Source organism: Corythoichthys intestinalis, chromosome 9 (assembly GCF_030265065.1).
Source record: "Corythoichthys intestinalis isolate RoL2023-P3 chromosome 9, ASM3026506v1, whole genome shotgun sequence".
Taxonomy (NCBI): domain Eukaryota; kingdom Metazoa; phylum Chordata; class Actinopteri; order Syngnathiformes; family Syngnathidae; genus Corythoichthys; species Corythoichthys intestinalis.
The window spans coordinates 34,133,648-34,146,290 of record NC_080403.1 but is presented as its reverse complement, the minus strand read 5'-3'; the positions used below and the strand labels follow the sequence as shown (position 1 = coordinate 34,146,290).

General features: G+C 40.7%; 1 protein-coding gene across 4 annotated transcripts in view; it reads right to left on the bottom strand.

Annotated features, from left to right (window-relative positions):
* Positions 1-12,643, bottom strand: part of slc25a26 (solute carrier family 25 member 26) — a 99,510-nt gene that overhangs the window by 72,729 nt on the left and 14,138 nt on the right. The window lies entirely within an intron of this gene.

Sequence of the window (12,643 nt, the reverse complement as noted above, 5' to 3'; positions counted from 1 at the left end):
AGGTAGGGGGTACTTGTTCTTAACAGTTATTTCATTAAGGCCCCTATAATCAACGCATGGGCGGAGCGATTTATCTTTCTTATCAATGAAAAAGAAACCAGCCCCCACAGGGGATTTGGATGGTCTGATTAGCCCGGCCGCAAGAGACGATGTTATATACTCGTTCAGGGCTGCCTGCTCCGGTTTGGACACCTGATACAGTCTAGAGGAGGGCATCTTAGAATTGGGAATAAGATCAATAGAACAATCATAGGGGCGATGTGGTGGAAGCGACTGTGCTAGGTCCTTGCTAAAAACCAACTTGAGGTCATGGTATTCAGTGGGCACTAAAGACAAGTCAATCGAATGTGGTTTACGAGTCACAGACGCTCCCGAGGAAGATGAGGCTGCACGCAAGCAATGCGAGTGACAATGGACACTCCAATTATTTATCCTGGGGACCTCCCAGTCAATGTCTGGATTATGCTGCTTTAGCCAGGTTAAACCAAGAACAACCGGAGCCAGTTTGGTGGGCATGACAAAAAATGGCCGACGCTCACTATGATTACCAGATACCACCAAGGTGAGAATGTCGGTCTCATGTGTTATGGTGGAAATCAAGTCCCCGTTAAGGTCCCGTACCTCCCGAGGCTCCTTCAATTTAATCAGGGAACCACCAAGTGTATCTATAACAGAATAATCCACGAAACAGTCGTCAGCCCCCGAGTCTACCAAAACAGTTACCTTACAACTGCGTTTCCCTCCCGTAATAATCCCGGGCAATTGTAGTCTTGTGTTCTTGAGCGGTTTGGCAGTCTTAGTAGCCATGTGTGAGTACTCACATTGAGGCGGTGGTGTACCACTGGAGGGGAAGTGCCTCGCTGCGTGGCCACTATCTGACGTCGGTACCTGGGCAAGATGGCCGCCGGGGGCTGCACGGGGATTCGTGGGACAGGAAGCGACGTGATGGCCGGGTTCACCGCAGTACAAGCAGAGCCGCGATGCCATGCGTCGGTGACGCTCCCTTGTGGTGAGACTCTTCCCGCCGAGCTGCATAGGCTCCTCCTCAGTCGGTGGCTGCCACTCAGGGTCCGACGAAGAAAGGGAAGCCGGATGGGAGACCGCAATGCGCGCCGCTGGGGCAGCCCTCCTGATGACTGCGCCTGTTGACCGGCCGTGCCACTCCACGCCTCTTTCGCGCTCCCGCTCCCGAAGTCGATTGTCCAAACGTACCGAAAGTCCAATCAAATCCTCCAAATCCACCGCTTCATCGCGGGAGGCTAGTTCGTCCTTCACCTGCGGATTTAGCCCCCTCCGGAATATACAGCGTAAAGCCGCGTCATCAAAGCCGCTCTCAGCTGCGAGAATGCGGAAGGACACCGAATAGTCTGCGACGGAAAGTTTGCCCTGATTTAAGTCTAGCAGGCGACTCCCAGCCTCTTTACCCCGAATGGGGTGATCGAAAACCCTCCTCATTTCCTCGACGAAATCAGGAAAGCAGTTACGAACTTCGGGGGACTGGTTGCTGGTCGCCATGGACCACGCTGCCGCTTTTCCGGTAAGAAGGCTCATGACGAAAGCGACTCTGGATCTATCGGAGGAGTATGTGTGGGGTTGTTGATCAAAAACTAGTGAACACTGATGCAGAAAAAGCCCGCACGAGCCGGGTTCCCCATCGTAGCGTGGCGGGTGCGGAATGTTTGGCTCACGTAAAGGAGTGGAAGTCGGGGCGGACGGCGCCACGGGGGGAAAGTGCACTGACGCCGCGGTAGCGGGTGAAGCGGGACGGTCACGGTAAGCACAAACTCTGTCGACCCGTGCCTCGAGAGAGCACATGTTAGCTGTTAATGCGTTCAACGCCGACATGATCTCATGGAGAACACGATCGTGTGGGATAGCGTGCTGCCTCGGGTCCGAAGACGCCTGGGCAATGCGCTTGCTGTCTGCGGGGTCCATTTTATGGCCGAGATATTCTGTTATGATCCGCGGATGCGGAGAACAAGATTGAACCCAAAAAACAGACAACAGAGGGGAAGCGTTCGGGGATTTATAAATCACAAATAAAAAAAACACGCGAACGCGGTAAAAAGGGGATACAAAAGGGGTCCGTGACAAATAGGTCGACGGGGATCAAAAACGCGAAAACCGAGCGGAGGGCAGAGAGCCAAAAAGACAAACAAAAATACACTCAATACCTGCACAAGGTAGAGGATCACAAAACTAAGACGTCCGACGAACTAGAAGGCAAATACGAAGCGACTCGAAAGCAGTACGTGATAATGGCGACCAGCAAGGGAAATATCTCGGCGTTCTTCTCCCGGATAGCCTGCGTTTATATGCTATAGCTGACGAGCAGGGATTAGCTGCAGGTGCGACGTCGGCACGCCCCCACAGCCGGCTCTGCAACAAAAACAAATTCTGACAAGCAGCAGAACGCGACAGAATGCACTTTAACGTCTCAAGCAAAACAGTAGTATTAAAAAATATATATTTAGATCATTCATATTCAGCTGCAGTGTTCATTGATTTTAATCAGGTGCAACGATTAATCGATTAATCGACAACTAATCGATTAGCAAATTAATCACTATTTTGATAACCGATTAATTGTTAAGGACCTTATTCACCTTAAACTTGTCTAAATTCTGGAAATTATAACATATATGTAACTTCTCAGTTGTAAATATTATCAGATTTCATTATTAAATCTTTGTAAAGTCAAAGTACGACTAACAAAAACCTGCTTTTACTTTGGAAAATAACAATTCACATTTCTGCCAATTCTTGGACATCTTACTGTCTAAACTAGCTTCTTAGCAAGGCTGCAACAACTAATCGATCAATAAAATTGTTGCCAACGAATTTGATAATCGATACAGTTGAAGGAAATAGTCATCCGTTTTGTCTTCATTGCTACTTAAAACAACTTCAAGGTACCGTATTTTTCGGACTATAAGCCGCACTTTTTTCTATAGTTTGGCTGGGGGTGCGACGATATATACTCTGGAGCGACTTATATGTGAAATTATTAACACATTATTATATCATTTCACATGTTATTTTGGTGTTTTGGGGTGACACTGATGGTTTGGTAAACTTGTTAATATGTTCTTAATAGTTATCTTACGTTAACATACCGGCCACACTCGCATTTCGTTGTTCATGCATCATGTAACATTATTATACTGTACACTTATTCAGTATGTTGTTCTCTATTGTATTTTTATTTTAAATTGCCTGTCAAGATGACATATCTTTTCTATGTGTTAGATTTTATCAAGTACATTTCCCCCTAAAATGCGACTTATACTCTGGTGTGACTTATATATGTTTTTTTGCTCTTCGTTGGGCATTTTATGGCTGGTGTGACTTATACTCAGGTGCGACTTATAGTGCGAAATATACTGTAAATTGTGACGGTACTTGAAAGAAGTGACATTTATCCAGTTAATTGATTAATCGTTTAATTAATCGTCCGATTAATCGATTACCTCCCAAATAAATACTCCCCATCAAAGCCATGCACCACGTCAAGATCTTTCACCGCCATTAGTATGGTATCAGTAATGGTGAGGTATTTAGCTGTGGATGACCACTTGTTTGCTTGACTATAGTGGCACTAAAAATGCATGTCTAAAATGTGCCTCGAATATTTTCTAAGGTTCTTAACACAGGGAAATTGTCATTTCACTTTTTCAGTTCACAATTTTTCAGTTGGCCTTCTGCATCACCACTATTGGTGGGTTTTTTTTGTTAGATTTTTTTTTTTTTTTACTTTATTTTTGTTATCTTATTAGGGCAACTGCAAAGTAATTCTTTTTAGGTAGTGTCACACTTTTGTTGCATGTTCAGTTCAAATTAATAATATCAAATGTTTAAAATGATAGGTACTAACAGTACAGCCAACAACTTTCTACGACCAGTTGTACTTGTTTGGAACTGTTGCGATATACTATGCTAAGTAAATTTCCTTCTTGTGTGGTGTCTTAAAGGGTCAAATACTTTTAAGTATATCAACAGATTGATTTGAGTCTGTATAGAAGTCTTCTCCTATATTTAGGCTATTTTATGTTTCCGCTGCTGCTGGCTCCATAAGATTTGATCTGTCAATGTTAGGAGGAATGGTGCCTAAAGTGCAAATTAACAGCTGTCGATTTAGTCTTAGCCAAGACTACCTACTGTGATGCCATGTCAATAGTGTGCTCATTCCACCTATTCATAGAAGTGATTTTTTTTTTTTTTTATTAAATGATATGTTGTTATGGAAAGAAGTTAGAAGTAGAATGAACCAAGAATGCCCGGCTCCCTCTATTGACTAACGTACTTAATCAGCCCGGGGACAAAATATTAGAACGAAGGAACTGACGATCCATGTGTACACATCCATAGAATAAACCACCCAAATTTCTTTCTGATCCATCCATGAACTCCAAGCAGATTAAAAAGAATAACAACAACAACAATGCAAGTGAGATTTTTAGACCACCCTCAGGGCGTCTAAAAATGGCTGGGCAGTGTGCACTGGTTTACTCATAAATACACAAAGCAAGGCAGCCATGCACACACAGTGAGTCAAACAAACCCTTGTATGGGCCTGATCAATCTGTGAAGTGAAATGCAATGCTCAACTGTAGTTTCATCAAAGGCAAATATGGAAAATACAGAAACCCCTTGAGCAATAAAGGGAAACAATCTTGGCAAACCATTTGATAATTGTCAAATATTTCCCTCAAAACAAAACCACAAGTTGTCAGTGCTTAAAGTATTAAAATATTGAAGCAAGAGAAACCAGAACTATTTCTACAAAAATGTAAACACATTCCAACCATTGGCCAGTGAGGCATATTATTTTAAAAAGAATCGGTCTAAGAATAGGCCTGTCCAGTCATACATTCGCCAGAACACAGAGAGTTAGTATTTAGAGCAAATTGCGAGGCCCATTCAAAAAAATAAGGTTTTTTTTTTTTTTTTTTCAGTATAAGGACTTCTACAGTAATTCAGATGTTTTTTTCCCCAACGTAGTCTCCCAGCACTGTCACACACTTGTCAATCTGTGCACAAACTTCCGTATTCCCTCAGCATAAAAATCTTTAGACTGATGTCTCAACCAGTCGCTCACAACACTTTTGACTTCATTGTGACGTTCACACTTCGTGACATTTTTTCAGGAATTTTTTTAGGCTGAAAGATGTTGCACCGTACACAGCAGACATTCTGCTATGAATTTCAATTGGTGTGTACCCTTCAGCAACCAAAAACTTGATAACTAACAACTGTTCAATCCTGGAGCATGCTTCTTGGTCAGCATTCCTTGTTAATCGCCAAAACTCTTTTAATCTTTTAATGTTTAATCTGCAAAATAAATTAAATCCATCCATCCATAAAAAAGTAAAAAATAAACATTAAAAATAGTAAGCTTCTATCTGTATTAGAAGTCCATATGCCGAAAAATTCACCTTATTTATTGAAAGACCCTCGTATTTATTGATCATATAAATTACACTTCTTCTGTACAGTATGTTGCTAATGTCTTGAGCTAATAATAACAACATTGTAGCCATTTTGAAAGTAGACAGGTAGGTTCCTGTTACTTTACTAAGCAATACGTTCTTAAATAAATGTTTGCCTTGAATTGAACTTTATTCCTAAAAAGATAAGAAACACTGAATCCTCTTATTTTGTGTCTATTATTTGTCTTATTGTACTGTATTTTAAGGAAGGGACAATCAAATAATACTGAATGAATCCTATTTTAAACCAATACCAGAAGAATACATATATTCTGGCCTCGGACTTTGCGGGATGATTTTAAAAACACAAAAAACACCACTCAAACTTGTGCTCAGACTGCCGTGAAAAGGAAATGAATTGGTTTGAACTGTTAACCTTGGCTAGGTTTGAGAGAGGTAATGCTCTGGCTGCGACTGACACTTTATATTTCTTTCTTCCACTGGACATTAAGCAGTGACATCACAGCTTGCCCCTTGACTTTCAAGCGTTTTGTTCCAGATGCTGCTGGGTCGTTAGTGCCCCTGCGAGCAAGATGATGGTTGAGACAAGGATAAAGGGGGCAGGCATAATGTTCGAGCAGGAAGAGGAGGGGTTGGATTGTGGAGGTTCAAGATAGAGGGACAGGTTCGGTTGCCACTACAGGTGCTGCATCTGGAGAGCCTCAAATGACTGTCTGTGTCTGATAATAATGGTTGGAGCACACAAATGACTATGTAACTCTTTATGTAATGATCTTTTACATTCAAACAATAATTATAAGATTATTTTCATAGCCTAACCTGATTACGGAAGGTGCATCACCCTCAGTCTGGTTTGGCATATTCATGAAAATAATTTTCTTAGACGTCACATCAAATCCACTTCTGGTCTAGCTTTCTCTAAACCTACTTCCAAAAAGCAACATCCTTCCACCTACCACAACTCTCCTGTCAGATATTAAAAAACACAAGCAAGACATTGAAGGTTTTTCACATGGATTGACGGAACAACCCTTTCGGGAAGAAAACATAGCCCAAAGATACTACATGAATACATAGCCTGAAAGTTAATATCCCCAATACTAACTAGCATGACATTTCCCACACCAAAAAGGTCAGGATCTAGAATGCAGTAGAAACTCTTAACACAACACCTTGATCTTGTGCATCCCACCAGAAAGAATCTTGTTTTACCCTTAAAGGTTAAAATTAAAAGACGGGTATTTCCTTTTTGATGTGCAACTGTGGGGAAGAAAATGTAAATAAAAGCCAATATTTACTGAATGTAGGCAAAATTATCGATGTCAGACTTTTTTGAATCCCAATACTATTTAAGCAAATCAAAATGATCTCAGATTGTCCTGCCTACTCGTCACACATTGGCTACCCACCGTGCTACGTGCGGCTTTAGGAGAAACAAGCTTTAAATGACCCTGGATGTGAAGTGGGCTTCATCTGTGTCTCAGGTTCAGAAACTATAAAGCATGTGTGCCGATTTTCTTAGCTACTTTTTTCCTGTTCTGTGTGTATCAGCAGTTATGTGCTGTACGCTCATGGCATGACTAATGTCACATTTGTCACACAATGGGTGCACGTGTAAGGGGTGTCATTTTTTTCCTGTTTAAGTTCTTTCATTCTTTTCTTTATTATCTGAGGCCAAAGAAATGCGAGATTTGCGTACTTAAATACTTGTGCAATCTCCTTTCACATGAAGGTCATACTGTATTTACTCGGTGTTGCCTACTGCTTAAGTTTAGACACATCTTGCTTTTCAAATGACATCCAAAGAAAAGATGATAAATCGACTTTACATGATCTAAATGTGATCCAAAGATCTTAGGGGAAAAATCTTCAACTGCATTATTCAGAACAGTCTTGCAGTCTCCCAGAGCCAATTTTGCACCATGCAGAGAACACGTGTGGCGGCCTAACAGGATAGAACAGGGGTGGGCGAACTATTCTACTACTGGCATCGAAGCTAACCCCTGCACATCTGCTTGAATAACTCTACATGGACACTACTGCTAGTTATATGGGGGTTAAATGACTCATGGACAATTAAAAAGTACAATCAAGGAAACCAAAAGGATCTGGATAGGTCATAGATTACAAAAGTGTCCGTGTAGACATTTAAAGAACACATTTAGTGTATGTGCAATAAATGTTAGCCACACCTTTATCATATGTGCAGATCACAGAAAGGCACCCAGCCACACTTTGTTAGGTCAAGTCAGGGGAAGGGCCTTATCACCAAAAGTCAACAGGTCATCTCAGGCATCTTGGCTACTCACTACTGAAAGTGCAAACAGATAAGGTAGCACAGTAGCACACATCATTCAGTTTGCAAACTGTATGTTATACTTTTATGAATAAATAATGCAAAAGCATTTAACCTTTGTCCTCAAACAAAGGTTTAGCAAGTTCAGGTTCAAACCAATATGTCATCAACACATAGTAATTCTAGTTGCAGCAGCAGTCACTATTAAGTCTAACCTGTTTTCCAGGTCCAGTCACTTGACGTTCTGTATATAGCACGACGAGTTCCCAGGTCAAAGCTGTTTGAGGCTAAACTTTGATTAATATTCAGATTATGTATCATGAAAAATTCTTAGAGTAAAGAGAATACAGGAAGAAATTTTTCTTAGTAACCTGAGTTAACACCGCTGCATTTCTATCTGAATTGTTTTGCTGCATTTAATATTGTAAGAACTTGATAGTGTAGATAGACTGCACTCAATAGTCAATCAACTGGGGTTCAAGGTGCCTCAAACTGCCAGTTTCACTTACAGCCACAGTCATCATATCCACTACACCAATAAATGATCTAATAGCTCATCTCCGACTCATTACTCCATTATAAATTGGTGCAATTTATATAAAATTGAACGTCACCTTACAGAGCTTTAGATCAAAATATTAATTGAAGTAGCTGAAACTCAAAACTGAGGTGTGATTGGGTGATGCAGAACTAAGGAAGAAATGAGGGAGAAAGACTGAACATATTTCTGTACAATATTGAGCTTAGCCTGCCACCCAGCGGTACAGCAAGGTAAAGTAAAAGGTAAAAAAAAAAATGTACAGCATTATTTCTAATCATCTATTGCACAAAAATGTGATGTCAATCGTTTCAACCAGTTTTTTTCCTTCATTGTGTGCTCGTTTGTTTGTTTTTCCTTTGTTTTTTTTTGTGTGTGTAGGTAATAGTGTAAAAAAAAAAATAATAATAAAAAAAAAAAATACAAATAAAAAAAAGCTTAAGTACCACAAAGCGTAACGTGATGGAGTACAAGGTCAGGTTTTTCCCCCTGTCTATCAAGAAATGGCAACAGCTCAAAAAATGTGGGTGTTCAATTTGATTCTGGCAAAAACAATCTTGATATTGTCTGTACTGTTGATGTTGTCACTACATCACAAATATACTGTATTACAGTCATTTGTGTGATTTGTTGTTCCAATTTTTCACTGTTTTGTATTTTGCTCTTGCCTTAATTTCCACCTCCTGTTTCCTCTGAATTGTAATGTGGCATTCTCAGAAACAAAGTTAATTCATGCTAGGGTTTAGGGCTGAACAATATTGGAAAAAACTTACATTGGGAGTATTTGGAATTTTGCGATAGGCTATATTGAAATATAGATCTTAAAACTAGAAGAATTATCACCAGATGACTTAAATAGCTGTTTGGGAAGACTTTGGTTGACTCACCATGACAACATTGTATTCATATAATACTGTTTAATCCAGGCTAAAAGTGTTCATCTGTGAATGATGAAGTTTGCTGTGTATAATAGGGACCCAGGAGACTATGTATCTGCAAACTGCAACAGTAGCACGTCCTGCGATGGGACTGTTGCGCATGCGCACATCGCGACAGCGACGTTCAAACGATATATTGTGCTCCCCTAGTACAAACCAAAATTGGAGTACTGTATAAAAGAGTATGATACTGATTTATAAAAGCTGATGCACAGGAAAGGGGACAGGTTTTAAATAAGCATTTTATGTTACGAGGTATAGTTAAAAAATAAAATAAAAAATAATAAAATAAATATCCTTCTAATTAAGCAAAATATATTTCAGTGAGTGTTGTAATGTAGTGTAACTATCTCAAACTTTTTCTCAAGACCAAAACCCAAAATGTTTTCAACCAAACAATAAATTGACAGTTTGTCATTGTGACATACTACAGTGCTGGCCAAAAGTATTGGCACCCCTGCGATTCTGTCAGATAATGCTCAATTTCTCCCAGAAAATGATTACAATTACAAATGCTTTGGTAGTAATATCATCATTGATTTTGCTTGCAATGCAAAAACACATAAGAGAATGGGGAAAAAATTAAATAAATACCATTTTACACAAAACTCCAAAAATGGGCCGGACAAAAGTATTGGCACCCTTTGAAAAAACATGTGATGCTTCTCTAATTTGTGTAATTAACAGCACCTGTTACTTACCTGTGGCATATAACAGGTGGTGGCAATAACTAAATCACACTTGCAGCCAGTGAAAATGGATTAAAGTTGACTCAACCTCTGTCCTGTGTCCTTGTGTGTACCACATTGAGCATGGGGAAAAGAAAGAAGACCAAAGAACGGTCTGAGGACTAGAGAAGCAAAATTGTGAGGAAGCATGGGCAATCCCAAGGCTACAAGTTCATCTCCAAAGACCTGAATGTTCCTGTTTCTACCGTGCGCAGTGTCATCAATAAGTAGTGTAAAGCCCATAGCACTGTGGCTAACCTCCCTAGATGTAGATGGAAAAGAAAAATTGATGAGAGATTTCAGCAAAAGATTGTGCGGATGGTGGATAAAGAACCTCAACTAACACCCAAACAAGTTCAAGCTGTCCTGCAGGCCGAGGGTACAACAGTGTCAACCTATACTATCAGTCGGCGTCTGAATGAAAACGGACTCTATGGTAGGATACCTAGGAAGACCCCACTTCTGACCCAGAGACATAAAAAGCCAGGCTGGACTTTTCCAAAACTTACCTGACAAAGCCAAAAATGTTTTGGAAAAATGTTCCCTGGTCAGATGAGACAAAAGTCAAGCTTTTTTTGGAAAATGCATTCACATGGAGTTTACATGGAACAAAAAGAGGCCTTCAAAGAAAAGAACACGGTCAAACATGACTAAGGTTCCCTTTTGGGGTTGTTTGGTACCTCTGGCACTGGACTGCTTGACTGTGTGCATGGCATTATGAAATCTGAAGACTACCAACAAATTTTGCAGCATAATGTAGGGCCCAGTGTGAGAAAGCTGGGTCTGGCTCAGAGTCGTGGGTCTTCCAGCAGGACAATGACCCATAACCAGCCCAGCCTATACGCAGACTATGCAGCTGCTTAAGGCCCCTGACCACTAGGGGTCCCCCGACCACAAGGGGCCCCCCAATCTGGCAATTGTTTAATTTGTATTCTATTTTGTTTACTACAGTTTGCTTTGACTTTTGTGAGTTTTGAGACTTGATTACAACCTTAAAAAAATAAAAGTTCTTCCTTAACTTCTTTCTTTCCTCTTTTAGAAAAAGGTTTGGCGCTATCTACTGTAAGTACTGACAATCATTTGGGGTGAGAGGTTTGAAGTATGCAGTGCAACAAAATCTGATTAATATACACAATATGGACATATGGGTTGGATTGCATGTATGGGTTTCACAGTATACTGTGACGAAATGGTGGGCCAAAAATATGGGCCCCTTTGCATTATTTTGCTTAGGGCCCCCAAATGGCCTGGGTCGGCCCTGCCCATAACACACTTAAAAAGAACTAGAAAATGGATTGAGAGAAAGTACAGGAGACTTCTAAAGTGGCCAGCAATGAGTCCAGACCTGAATCCCCTAGAACACCTGTGGAGAGATCTGAAAATGGCAGTTTGGAGAAGGCACCCTTCAGATCTCAGAAACCTGGAGCAGTTGGCCATAGAAGAATGGTCTAAAATTCCAGCAGAGCATTATAAGAAAAGAATCTCATTGATGAATACCGGAAGCGGTTGTTCGCAATTATTTTGTCTAAAGGTTTTAGGCTGAGGGTGCCAATACTTTTGTCCGGCCCATTTTTGAAGTTTTGTGCAAAATTATAATAATTAAAAGAAAAAAAAAATTCTCGTTTGTGTTTTTTTCATTGCAAGAAAAATAAATGAAGATATTACTACCAAAGCATTCGTAATTGGTATCATTTTCTGGGAGAAATTGAGCATGACGGTATCTGACAGAATTGCAAGGGTGCTAATACTTTTGGCCAGCACTATATATTACGAAAAATAAACCTTCTAATATCTTGTATAAAAATGGCTGAACCTTTCTACAATCAAGTCAACCTGTAATCATCTGTTGTCACGTTTCCAGAGTCAAAGGACCAAGCAGCCACGAAGCACTATTATGTCATAGTCAAACGGTAAGCAGAGTGTTTCATATACAGGCCTCTCATTGCTGTGGGACTAAGATTCGGTTGCCACTAGTGTGAAAAGAGCTTAAGAGAGATATAAGGGACAAGACGCAGCCAAATTGGCAGCAGGAACGCGCCAACTAGCTCCAGCTCAGACAAAATCGAGGCTCACCGTTGGCCCATCATTATTTGATCCTTTATTAGTATTGGTGCAATATGCACCTTTGACAAATCAGAGCTAAACAATATGGGGTACTAAGGAAAAATATTTTTGCAAAGAAAACCATTGTTTAAAATACATAAAGCACTATTATCTTAAAACTTCAGTTGGTGTTACTTTGTAAACCAAGACCCACAGACTTCAGACTTATGTAGCTCCATCCCATGCTCATTCCACTTGCATCCCCTAATGTGGTATAATGCTGATCAAAAATGTTTTCTGAGGGCCGTGTAGTGAATATATAGCACAGGTAGGACCCCAATTAGTTGTCAGGCAAAAGAGGAACGCAATAAGCCACGGCACATGAACTTATATTAACAGAGACGCTTGGCCAAACGAGAGAGGTGGCTTGCGAAGGGGGCAGAGAGAAAATGGATTACCTTCCAGACAAACGTCAAAGCCAATCACCACATAGGATCCTTTGCTGTTGCTGAGCCACATATCCCTGCTGCCACCACCGCGATTCATCTGCCTGTGTTAGTATGCATGCAGGTCGTGTGCCAGGCTACAAATGTATTCATTTATTCTGAGTCCCTCTGAGAAATCACAGTGTCTTGTTGTCCTTTTCCCCC